Raw genomic sequence first — 12,989 nt, forward strand, 5'->3', positions numbered from 1 at the left:
CTTGAATGTTAAATATTCCACTTTGCTTATTTAGGACAATATATATCTTGGTAAAATTTGATATTTGTAAGTTTATAAAGATATTTATGGGCAACTAAAAAAGAAGCCAAACCAGCGAATAATATATAAAGGTATTCATATCATAAGTAAGAAAATTGCTACCATCTCCATGAAAGTTTCTTTACAAAGCATTTCATTTATGTTACACATTCAATTAAAATGTTAAATAATTTTGAAACATAAAAAATGCTGTGAAGTGAATCTCTAGTAAGCTAGATGACTTGGAAAATTTCCATTATATTACTCACATGTATTTTGAAATGAGCTACAGAAAAATATCTCCAAAGTATGTATGTACCTATGAACTCATTAATTTTCTTCATTTACATGTTCCATTCAGAATGATTTTGTTGTGTCACCCTGGTATTTGTTGATGAATGCATTTATAGGTTACTCCCTTCCAAAACGTTTTAATGACATTTATAGTTGGAATTAATCTTACTTTATTTTCTTACAAAAGCACTTTGTTCATATCTCTTTTAGAAGGCTTATGTAGCCATTCTGCTATGAATTAGTCTTCCCTGGAACTTATGAAAAACTCATTCAGTCCTTGTTGAGTAAGTATATTAAATTTTGAATCCTCTTCCCTCTTTTCCTGGCACCCTGTATATAGAATGTGCTCAGAAGATTAATTTGAGTCTCTCTATGTTTGTCAGCCCTCTCAGCAATATTAAATAATATGCCTAATTAGATACATAACTTAGAGTTTAAATTTTTTAACATATTAAAATATTTTAAGAGCCAAAATAGATTTGAACCACAATCAAATTTGTTTCGGTTTTACTAGGCATAAACTATTGATATTACATCTAAAATAAAAATATTTTATCTGGAACAATAGTAAATACATGACATTTTTGAAAGTTTAATGTGTTTTTACTTATATTAAATTTAAAAACTCATTTAAGCTATTTTTCTGTCATTATTTTCTTGGATGAATATTTGAGATAACAAACTCAAAATACAAATTCATGTTTATTTATATGTCCTTCTTTGGCTTTACTTTAGTATTCAAGTTCATTGTTTATAATTTAAAATATTTTTCTTAAATACAAATGTGTATGCAAATCATTTTAAGGTTGAACTGAGACGTAGCTTCTATCAGTCATTGACACCGCTCCCTCATTTTAAGGTAAGCTAAAGGATATTTGAATATTGTGTCCTTATCAAGAATATTTAATAGTTGGTTAGTGTCAAAAACCAGTGCTTAATTTTTTTCCAGACCTCTTTTTTTCCCATTAAAAACTTAAGCACTGAATTATGGTCCTAAATATATTTATAGATATATTGTGTATAAAGAGAAAATCAAACATTGAATTTGTCTCCTAAAAAAAGATTTGTCCAACACAATAAAGTACATGAAAGACAGTTGCCCTGAGTACAGTTCCTTTGGTAGACAGATTTAAAATTACTTCAGGTGCTTCATTAATTCATTCAGCTTCCTACGCTGTCTTTTAAGATCATAAAACACTAATTTTCTCTTTAGTTCCATTGTCTTGCTTGGCCAAGATAAAGAAGCAATGTCTGCCTTGGGTTTTAAAAGACAGTCTTTTCTCATTGGGGTTTCTGGAACTCTGTTTTCCCATTCCAATAAATAATATGAGACCAATAAGGACCAAGAGAGAAAATGCTGATGGTGAAATAATATTTCAAGAGCCCTAGACGTGAATACTAGAGACATGTAATTTTAGATATGTGCTTACCAATTAACTGTTGAGCTTTTCTTTCTTTCCAATTGATCAGTAATAAAACTTCTTCCACGGACATCTCACAAGCTAGCTTAGTAAAATTTCTTATCATTAGAGATATTTACAGAATTTAGTTTATAGTCATGTTCAGCTTTAATTCTTGTTATACATATATCAGAATTGCCTTATGGTATATCACGCATGGAAAACTAATTCTCAGAGGAGTTAAATCACCTGCTCCAGGTGGCAAAATTACTATGCATCTTAGTTGGAATTTTCAACTCAAGTTTTCTGATTAAAACCATGGGAGAATAGTAGTACTTTCTGCCAAGTCACCTGTTACAGATAACAATTTGCAACTTTCCTAAAGATTTTTCTCAAGGAGGAACATTTAAGTTTCTAGATGAATAAGAGGTTATATCTTAATAACCTTCAAAACGTATCACTGCTCCCTTAAAATAAGCCTGCGATTGTCAGTCTCCTATTGTTTAATTTCCTTCGCTGGGAAGACTTCGTCCCATTTTCATTGCCTTCCTGCTGGCGAAAACCTGCTCACGTCAAATCATATATATCAGAGGGCTTTTGATTTTTTTCTATAATTCATCTATTTTTTAAATGATATCAATATGTGCCCATGATAAAACTGTAGCCTTCAGAATAGGGAAGAGATTTAAGAACAACACGGGAAGACTTTTCCTCCTGCAATAATCAGAAGGGTCAAAACCAGTAGAAGAGGTTTTCTCTTAAATACTGCTTTATCACTGTACTGAAGCAGATGCTGTATGACCCCATGTAATAGTCATGAGAATAAATATGCACCAGTTGAGAAGTGGATCTAGATTAGTGTTTCTCAAGGTTTTCTTATCAAAAGAAAAATCTAGTGAATTAATTAAAAGGCTTTTTCCCTTCTGTCCTGGTTATCTGCATACTGTGCTGTGTGCTTAGCCGTGTCTGACTCTTGCAACCCATAGACTGTAGCCTGCCAGGCTCCTCTGTCCATGGGATTCTCCAGGCAGGAATACTGGAGTGGGTTGCCATTTCCTTCTCCAGACTTCCTTGGTGGCTCAGACAGTAAAGAATCTGCCAGCAATGTGGGAGAGCCAGGTTCAATCTCTGGGTCTAGAAGATCCCCTGGAGAAGGGAATGGCTACACCCCTCCAGTATCCTTGCTTGGAGAATTCCATGGACAGAGGAGCCTGGCAGGCTATGTCCATGGGGTCTCAAAGGGTTGGACACGACTGAATGACTAATGCACTTAGGCAATTTTTATAATTTGGCGTTTTGGGAAACACTGCCATTAGTTCAGTCAGTTCAGTCGCCCAGTCATGTCTGACTCTTTGTGACCCCATGAATTGCAGCACACCAGGCCTCCCTGTCCATCACCAACTCCCAGAGTTTACCCAAACTCATGTCTGTCCAGTCGGTGATGCCATCCAGCCACTCATCCTCTGTTGTCCCCTTCTCCTCCTGCCCCCAATGTCTCCCAGCATCAGGGGCTTTTCCAATGAGTCAACTCTTTGCATGAGGTGGCCAAAGTACTGGACTTTCAGCTTTAGCATCAGTCCTTCCAATGAACACCCAGGACTGATCTCCTTTAGGACGGACTGGTTGGATCTCCTTGCAGTCCAAGGGACTCTCAAGAGTCTTCTCCAACACCACAGTTCAAAAGCATCAATTCTTCAGCGTTCAGCTTTCTTAAGTCCAACTCTCACATCCATACATGACCACTGGAAAAACCATAGCCTTGACTAGATGGATCTTTGTTGGCAAAGTGATGTCTCTGCTTTTGAATAGGCTATCTAGGTTGGTCATAACTTTCCTTCCAATGAGTAAGCGTCTTTTAATTTCATGGCTGCAATCACCATCTGCAGTGATTTTGGAAGCCCCCCCCAAAATAAAGTCTGACACTGTTTCCACTGTTTCTCCCTCTATTTGCCATGAAGTGATGGGACCGGATGCCATGATCTTCGTTTTCTGAATGTTGAGCTTTAAGCCAACGTTTTCACTCTCCTCTTTCACTTTCATCAAGAGGCTTTTTAGTTCCTCTTCACTTTTTGCCATAAGGGTGGTGCCATCTGCATATCTGAGGTTATTGATATTTCTCCTGGCAATCTTGATTCCAGCTTGTGCTTCTTCCAGCCCAGCATTTCTCATGATGTACTCTGCATAGAAGTTAAATAAGCAGGGTGACAATATACAGCCTTGACGTACTCCTTTTCCTATTTGGAACCAGTCTGTTGTTCCATATCCAGTTCTAACTGTTGCTTCCTGACCTGCATAGAGGTTTCTCAAGAGGCAGGTCAGGCAGGTGGTCTGGTATTCCTATCTCTTTCAGAATTTTCCACAGTTTATTGTGATCCACATGGTCAAAGGCTTTGGCATAGTCAATAAAGCAGAAATAAATGTTTTTCTGGAACTCTCTTGCTTTTTGATGATCCAACAGATGTTGGCAATTTGATCTCTGGTTCCTCTGCCTTTTCTAAAACCAGCTTGAACATCTGGAAGTTCAGTGTTTACATACTGCTGAAGCCTGGCTTGGAGAATTATGAGTTGTCTCTACTTTTTAATATACTGTCTAGATTGGTCATAGCTTTTCTTCCAAGGAACAAGCATCTTTTAATTTCATGGCTGCAGTCACCATCTGCATGATTTTGGAGCCCAAGAAAAGAAAGTGTGTCACTGTTTCCATTGGTTCTCCATCTAATTGCCATGAAGTGATGGGACCAGATACTATGATTTTAGTTTTCTGAATGCTGAGTTTTAAGCCATCTTTTCTACTCTCCTCTTTCACTTTCATCAAGAGGCTCTTCAATTCTTCTTCACTTTCTGCCACAGGGTTGGTGTCATCTGCATATCTGAGGTTATTGATATTTCTCCCAGTAATCTTGATTCCAGCTTGTGCTTTATCCAGCCCAGTGTTTCTCATGATGTACTCTGCACATAAGTTAAATAAACAGGGTGATAGTATACAGACTTGACGTACTCCTTTCCCAGTTTGGAACTATTTCATTGTTCCATGTCTGGTTCTAACTCTTGCTTCTTGATCTCCATACAGATTTCTCAGGAGGCAGGTAAGGTGGTCTGGTACGCCCATCTCTTTAAGAATTTTCCAGTTTGCTGTGATCCACACAAAGGCTTTAGCATAGTCAATTAAGCAGAAATAGATGTTTTTCTGGAACCCTCTTGCTTTTTCTGTGATCCAACGGATATTGGCAATTTGATGTCTGGTTCCTCTGCCTTTTCTAAATCCAGCTTGAACATCTGGAAGTTCTTGGTTCATGTACTGTTGGAGCCTCACTCAGGGAATTTTGAGCATTACTTTGCTAGTATGTGAGATGAGATCAATTATGCAATAGTTTGAATATTCTTTGGCATTGCCTTTCTTTGGGACTAGAATGAAACCTGACCTTTTCCAGTCCTGTGGTCACTGCTAAGTTTTCCAAATTTGCTGGCATATTGAGTGGAGCACTTTCACAAGCATCATCTTTTAGGATTTGAAATAGCTCAGCTGGAATTCCATCTGTTCCTGGGGTTCTCAAGGCAAAAATACTAAAGTGGTTTGCCATTCCCTTCTCCAGTGACCACATTTTGTCTAGTGAGAGCTTTAAATTGTGGCTAATATGTGGATTCCAGCTTGAGGGTTGAAAATGGTTAACAGAGTTCATAGTGTCTACAGTATGAAAATAAATGAAGGAAGGGAAAGAGGAGAGAATGAAAGAGACTGAGAGGGACAGAGAAGGAGAGAGGAAGGGAGGAAGGAAAAGCTGGACTCAAATGGAAGAGGGATATTTAATAGTTACTGAAGATATGTACTAAAACAGAAGTATTGATGGTAGAGTGATAAAGAAAAATATGATTCAAATCCACAGTAAACAGATTGGATCCCTAGGCAATTTTGATTTCTTATCCTCTGCTGTCAGAAAGTGTCTGTGTAGTGGGAACAGACAACAGAACATTTGGTTTCTACAAATCTAGAAAATTCAAGAAATGCTTGAGAGAAGATGAACAGGAAACCAATTATGAAATATCCAAATCTTGACAATATTTGCAGTTTTTTTTTTAATTAAAGGTCTTCTGAGATACACATATACTTACATTTGTCATAATGTTGTTTTGATAAACTTACAGTTCAAATAATTTAGATTATCAAATAATAGTTTCTATTTGCAGAGAGACTAAATAGACTGTAAAGATGACCTTGTGTTTCAAGAGTGACCTGATTTTCAATATAAAGGTATAAATAGCTTTTCTGAGTAGCTGCTAGAATGTCAACCGTATAAAACAATCAAGACACTTGTCTCTTTATATACACTAAAATATACTTAGATAATATTTCTCCAAGATAAAAAGTTGAAGTTTATTCAACTTTATTGTTTATGAATAATGTATCACAATACAATTTGTATAGTGTCACTGATACCGACTTCATAGTGAATTTCTCTCCTGAGATGACTCAATTTCAGTGAGAGATCAGTTACACATTCATCTATTTTCTATGTGATGCAATTTGCCATGCATACATATGAAAGTATTATAATGATTCATTTTGTTTAATGAACTCAAAATATAGCTAAGTGTATTATTGGGCATAAGTATAAGAGTTAATTTTTCTCATTTTTAAGGAGTACATACTTGAGGGAAAACATGCTGATTATAAGGCAGTGTACAAAGGCGAACTCTTTCTTATTTGCTCACTTATTTGCTTATGTACTCCTTAAAAATGAGAAAAAGACATATATAATGAAATACAATTAAAGAAAATCTTTAGAGGGCTCCAGGGCCCAGAGTTCACTGTGACAATTCAAGAAGTTCAAGAAGAAACAAGCTTCAAAGAACATAAGAGATGGTTCCCCAAGATCTGAAAGGGGTTGGTGCAGGGAGTGGAGGAAGGGAGAGAAGGGCCATTTGTGCTGGAACTCAACACAAAGGAGCCTTTTGGGTACTTCCAGTGGCATGTTTTAAAAAAAAAAAAAAAGAGTTAATTTTCAGGCTTTGCTTGAGACACTTTAGATTAATATAATTTTATTACACATATTTTATGACAGTGTGCATGCCTAAGATATTTAGTGTATAGCATTTGGAGGCAAATAACAAAAGGGAGTCCCTAAAACAAAGCATCTTTTTTCATGTGTTATCACTTATGAAATATTTGATTAGTTTTTCACAAGAAATTCTGGGTTTATAGTGTTTGTAAAGTTAAAAGTCTTCTGAATCTCCTGGAAAGGTAGATAATGATGTTAGCTTGAGGTAACATCTGGAATCTTTTCAGATTAAAGTAGAAACTCTAGAGGATTCACAGTGAACTTTTTTGTTGTTAAATCCCCAGATTCAGTCTTACCATGGTAAAGCAGAAAGTGTCTAGAGATTTCTATTAGTGAAATCTGAGCTCTGAACACATTTATAAGTCACTGATGAATCTCAGCTCATATGTGCCTTCAGAGAAAATGCCAGAGACCACCTTTTGCATGGTTTCTTTCATTTACATACTAAAAAAGATCCTTACAGAGCTATTATATATATATATATATTTTTTTTTTTTTTAATTTGGGGGTTTTGTGTGTGTGCAAAATATTAGGAATAAAATAAATGATTATGACATGATTACTGTCCTTCAGGAGCTCACAGTGTCTTACAGAAAGATACATGGAAAAAAACCCTAAAAAGAAGTAACCTCATTTTTCCTACTAAAGATACAAATGAGGTAATATTTACATTAAAACTTAAAAGTACAATAGATCCAAGCCTCTCAACTCTTTTCCCACTTCTGGTTTTGCCCTCTGCCAATAGCTCTTTTAGGGATTTTACAGTGGAGATGGTCACCTTCAAATGTCACAGCTGACATCAGGCCGAGCCTCTGTTACAGAGGGTTGGAGGTTGGGCAGCATATCAAAGGGAGGTGACTGGTGTCAGCCTGACTTTCCTCTGTTCCTAGAAAACATTCTGCTACCAGAGTGCTAAAACTTTCCTGTGCTTGCTCCCTTGATTCACAGACATGCCGGCTTCCTTGGCACACCTCGTCGGCGGAACAGGATATGTACATGCTTGTCACAGGCTCTGTCCAGGCCAATGAGTCCCTCTGCCCCAGGTACAGGGCTGGCTCATGGACCCGAATGTATTCCATTTATCCTATGTGGTGAGTAATCTTTCAGGCCCTTCTTTCTTTAAATAACCACATAGAGATGAATTTGGACTATATTCTCATACGTGATAAAGGAAGGCACTGGGGAAAGGCATAAAATAGCTGAATTTCCTTTCAGTCTTTTTCTGCTATTTCTTTCTACCAAAATCATTTCTGTTCTCACATTGCTCTTTAAAATGCTAGTTACACCATTTCTTTATTTTTATAGAGCACTCTGCAGTGTATGAAGCTAATTTACATGTTCTTTCACTGAATAAGAAACTAACACTTTGGTGTGAATTAGTTTAAGGTTTTATCCTCACTAGGTGCCGGGTGCAGAGAGGGTCAAAATGATGAATATTTTATAACAATAACAATAGTTAGTTTTTTTAAAGTATTTACTATCCATCAGGTAGAATCATAAGTAGGTTACATGTATTGTCTCATGTAATCTTTAACGCAGGGAGTAACTACCATCATTCTTTTTTACACATGGGAAAAATGAGAGAAAAAGAGAGTGAATGATGATCTTAGGAGGAAAGCCTAAGCATGAATGCCAGAGCCTGTATGCTGAGCCGTGGACCACACTGCACCCCTCAGTAAAACTTCAGACAGCCAGTATTTGTGTGAGGGCAATGGTATTGTGCAAAGGAATGACCAGACCCCAAGCACACCATGTGGGTGACTGCTTAATTCTAACACTAATCCTATGGGTGACATTCAGATCTATAGCAGATTCAGGGAATAGGGCTGATTTACTGAGAGGTGTTCATTGTAATCTACCTAAAACCAACAAGGGACAGAGAACATAATATCTTACAGTCACTTCAAGATAAGTTAACCAGCTAATAAAAACATGCAGTCATTAAGATCAATTATGTCTACAGAGATCAGAAAATGGTAAAGGGACCTAAAATAGTTTTGACATCTGAAATCATCAGACTGTAAAGTTTCCCTCCTACAAAGTGATTTTGATATTAGCAAAGTCCATTAGGTGGGAAAGAGTTTTGTTGTTATCCTCATAGCTTATTCTAATACAATTAGATCCTTAATAATAGTTAAAAAGAAAGGAACTAGTTTCTCAGACACAGGCAGCTGCAAACTAGCTAATTGGTTCTGGGTCAGTGGGTCTTTTTCCACTTGTTTACTGTTAGTGTTTCTTTGGGGGGAAATGCATTGTAACACCCCGCTGATCTATTGTCTTCCTACATATTGTTAATTCAAGGACTTTGGCATTCAGGGAGGAAATTATGGCCCATCAGGGTACATAGAATATTCTACTTTCCAGAGAAAGGTCAGGAGAAAAAGAAAAGAGAGAAGATAAATATAAAACCTTTAAATCAAGACTAAATCCCAAAGTTATTCCTTGGTTTGTATAACCATCAGTCAATAATAATCAATTGCAATTAGTCAGAAAAGAACTAAACCTTAGAATTGCTGAACAGATGGAATAAAAAGGAAAAATGAAGCCACCTTCCATCATCAGACAGACAAAACCACATGACCATTTTCCTGTCATTGATTTTGCTCCTCATTAAGATGTGTTCATTTACTTGAATTTTGAAGCTCCTAGTTAAAATCTTGAAACTAGAACTGTCTTCCATGAAGGATTTTGCTCATTACTCTTCTTATATAGACATGAATTCCAGACGGCTTGGGGAAATAATTGTTTATGCTTTAATTATCCATCTCCAAATACAAATAACCCAGAGACCTCTTTTGCGCTCATTCTAATATTTGGTATTCTAAGTACTTCAGCAAATATTTACTCTGATGACAGTACGGAGTGTAAGTTTAACACATAATTCTTGCCTTCTCGTGTGTTAAAATCAGGAGAAGTTGAAGCCAACACACAAGATAAGTAACAAACTTTGTTGGGTATGAGTAGCCAAGAGAGTTCAGTCAAGAAGTAGAACTTGGTTGTATTTATAATACAGATAAAACTTTGATAGAGAAAAAAAGCACAAGTATTCCAGTGAAGAAAATAGAAGAACACTGAAGCAGACTTTTTGTCTTTTTATACTGTCATGGGGTTCTTGTGGCAAGAATACTATGACGAAGCTATGGCAAACCTAGACAGCATATTAGAAAGCCGAGACAGCACTTTGCTGACGAAGATCCGTATAGTCAAAGCTATGGTCTTTCCAGCAGTCAAGTACCACTGTGAGAGTTGGACCATAAAGAAGGCTGAGTGCCAAAGAATTGATGTTTTTGAATTGTGGTGCTAGAGAAGACTCTTGAGACTCCCTTTGGCAGCAAGGAGAGCAAACCAGTCCATCCTAAAAGAAATCATCCCTGAGTTCTCATTGAAAGGACTGATGCTGAAGCTGAAACTCCAGTACTTTGGCCATCTGACGTGAAGAACTGACTCATTGATAAAGTCCCTGATGCTGGGAAAGATTGAAGGTGGGAGGAGAAGAGGGCAGCAGAGGGTGAAATCATCATCGGGGAAAGCATCACCGACTCAATGGCCATGAACTTGGGCAAACTCCAGGAGCTAGTGAGGGACAGGGAGGCCTGGCATGCTATAGCCCATGGGACTGCAAAAAGTCAGACATGACTTAGTGACTGAACAAAAAGCAAACTTGTAGAGGCTGGAATGTATACCATGTGTTTGTGGGAACAAGGACCTTATCAATCATCTCAACATATCGAAAGAGACTTCTTTCCATTCCACTCGTACATGGAAAGTATACACACTATATATAACATACATTATATATTATGTATATTGTATTTAGTATATACTTTCTATATTACACATTATATAAAATCTATATTATATACATTATATATATATAAAATCTTTTAAATAATTCTGAGCTCCTTTTTTTAAAGCTCTTTAAAAAGATCAGTACCTCTTTATGATGAAAACACTCCAGAAAATGGGCATAGAAGTAACCTCCCTCGACATAATGAAGGCCATATACAACAAACCCATAGCAAACATTCTTCTTAATGGTGATAAACTGAAAACATTTCCTCTAAGATCAGAAATAAAACAAGGGTGTCCACTCTTTCCACCATTATCCAGTATAGCTTTCGAAGTCCTTGCTACGACAATTAGAGAAAGAAAGAAAAGGAATCCACATTGGATAAGAAGAAGTAAACTCTCACTGTTTACAGATGACATAATACTATACATAGAAAACCCTAAAGATGCCACCAGAAAATTATTAGAGCTAGTCAATGATTTTAGTAAAGTCACAGGATACAAAATTAATACATATCCCTTTCATTCTTATACACTGACAATGAAAAACTGGAAAGAGAAATTAAGGAAACGATCCCATTCACCACTGCAACAAAAAGAATAAAATACCTAGGAATAAAGCTACCTAAGGAGACAAAAGACCTGTATGCTGAAAACAGTAAGACACAGATGCAAGAAATCAAAGATCACACAAACAGATAAACCATGATCTTGGAGTGGAGGAATCAGTATGTGACAATGACTGTAATTTGTAAGGCAATTTGCAGATTCAATGCTATCCCAATCAAATTACCAATGGCATTTTTCACAGAACTGGAACAAAAAATTTTACAGTTTGTATGGAAACACAAAAGACCCAAATAGCCAAAGCAATTTTGAGAAATAAAAATGGAGCTCTGAGTTCTTTAAGCATCAGCTCAAATCAGATAAGTCGCTCAGTCGTGTCTGACTCTTTTCACCCCATGAATCACAGCACACCAGGCCTCCCTGTCCATCACCAACTCCCGGAGTTCACTCAGACTCACATCCATCGAGTCAGTGATGCCATCCAGCCATCTCATCCTCTGTCGTCCCCTTCTCCTCTAGCCCCCAATCCCTCCCATCATCAGAGTCTTTTCCAATGAGTCAACTCTTCGCATGAGGTGGTCAAAGTACTGGAGTTTCAGCTTTAGCATCATTCCCTCCAAAAAAATCCCAGGGCTGATCTCCTTCAGAATGGACTGGTTGGATCTCCTTGCAGTCCAAGGGACTCTCAAGAGTCTTCTCCAATACCACAGTTCAAAAGCATCAATTCTTCGGCGCTCAGCCTTCTTCACAGTCCAACTCTCACATCCATACATGACCACAGGAAAAACCATAGCCTTGACTAGACGAACATTTGTTGGCAAAGTAATGTCTCTGCTTTTGAATATGCTATCTAGGTTGGTCATAACTTTCCTTACAAGGAGTAAGCATCTTAATTTCATGGCTGCAGTCACCATCTGCAGTGATTTTAGAGCCCAGAAAAATAAAGTCTGACACTGTTTCCACTGTTTCCCCATCTATTTCCCATGAAGTGATGAGACCAGATGCCATGATCTTTGTTTCCTGAATGTTGAGTTTTAAGCCCACTTTTTCACTCTCCACTTTCACTTTCATCAGGAGGCTTTTTAGTTCCTCTTCACTTTCTGCCATAAGGGTGGTGTCATCTGCATATCTGAGGTTACTGATATTTCTCCCAGCAATCTTGATTCCAGCTTGCGTTTCTTCCAGTCCAGCATTTCTCATGATGTACTCTGCATATAAGTTAAATAAACAGGGTGACAATATACAGCCTTGACGTACTCCTTTTCCTATTTGGAACCAGTCTGTTGTTCCATGTCCAGTTCTAACTGTTGCTTCCTGATCTGCATACAGATTTCTCAAGAGGCAGGTCAGGTGGTCTGGTATTCCCATCTCTTTCAGAATTTTCCACAGTTTATTGTGATCCACACAGTCAAAGGCTTTGGCATAGTCAATAAAGCAGAAATAGATGTTTTTCTGGAACTCTCTTGCCTTTTCCATGATCCAGCGGATGTTGGCAATTTGATCTCTGGTTCCTCTGCCTTTTCTAAAACCAGCTTGAACATCAGGAAGTTCATGGTTCACATATTGCTGAAGCCTGGCTTGGAGTATTTTGAGCATTACTTTAAGCATAAAGAGTATAAGTATCTTGTGTTAGAAGCCCAGTAAAAATGACTGGGTAGGTGAGTAATAGGGCTTCCCTTGTGGCTCAGCTGGTAAAGAATCCACCTGCAATGCAGGAGACCTGGATTCGATCCCTGGGTTGGGAAGATCCCCTGGAGGAGGGAAAGGCTATCCATTCCAGTATTCTGGCCTGGAGAATTCTATGGACTATATAGTCCATAGGGTCGCAGAGAGTCGGATGTGA

General features: G+C 37.5%; 1 long non-coding RNA gene across 1 annotated transcript in view; it reads left to right on the plus strand.

The window, feature by feature from the left end:
* The first annotated feature begins 437 nt into the window (after window positions 1-437).
* Window positions 438-12,989, plus strand: part of LOC112444625 (uncharacterized) — a 30,326-nt gene continuing 17,774 nt past the window's right edge. The window contains exons 1-3 of the long non-coding RNA XR_003032987.2: window positions 438-617; window positions 1,139-1,192; window positions 7,739-7,881. This is a non-coding gene — a long non-coding RNA (uncharacterized lncRNA). The remainder of the gene's footprint in view (window positions 618-1,138; window positions 1,193-7,738; window positions 7,882-12,989) is intronic.

The sequence above is a fragment of the Bos taurus genome, chromosome 27 (assembly GCF_002263795.3).
Source record: "Bos taurus isolate L1 Dominette 01449 registration number 42190680 breed Hereford chromosome 27, ARS-UCD2.0, whole genome shotgun sequence".
In the NCBI taxonomy this organism is placed as follows: domain Eukaryota; kingdom Metazoa; phylum Chordata; class Mammalia; order Artiodactyla; family Bovidae; genus Bos; species Bos taurus.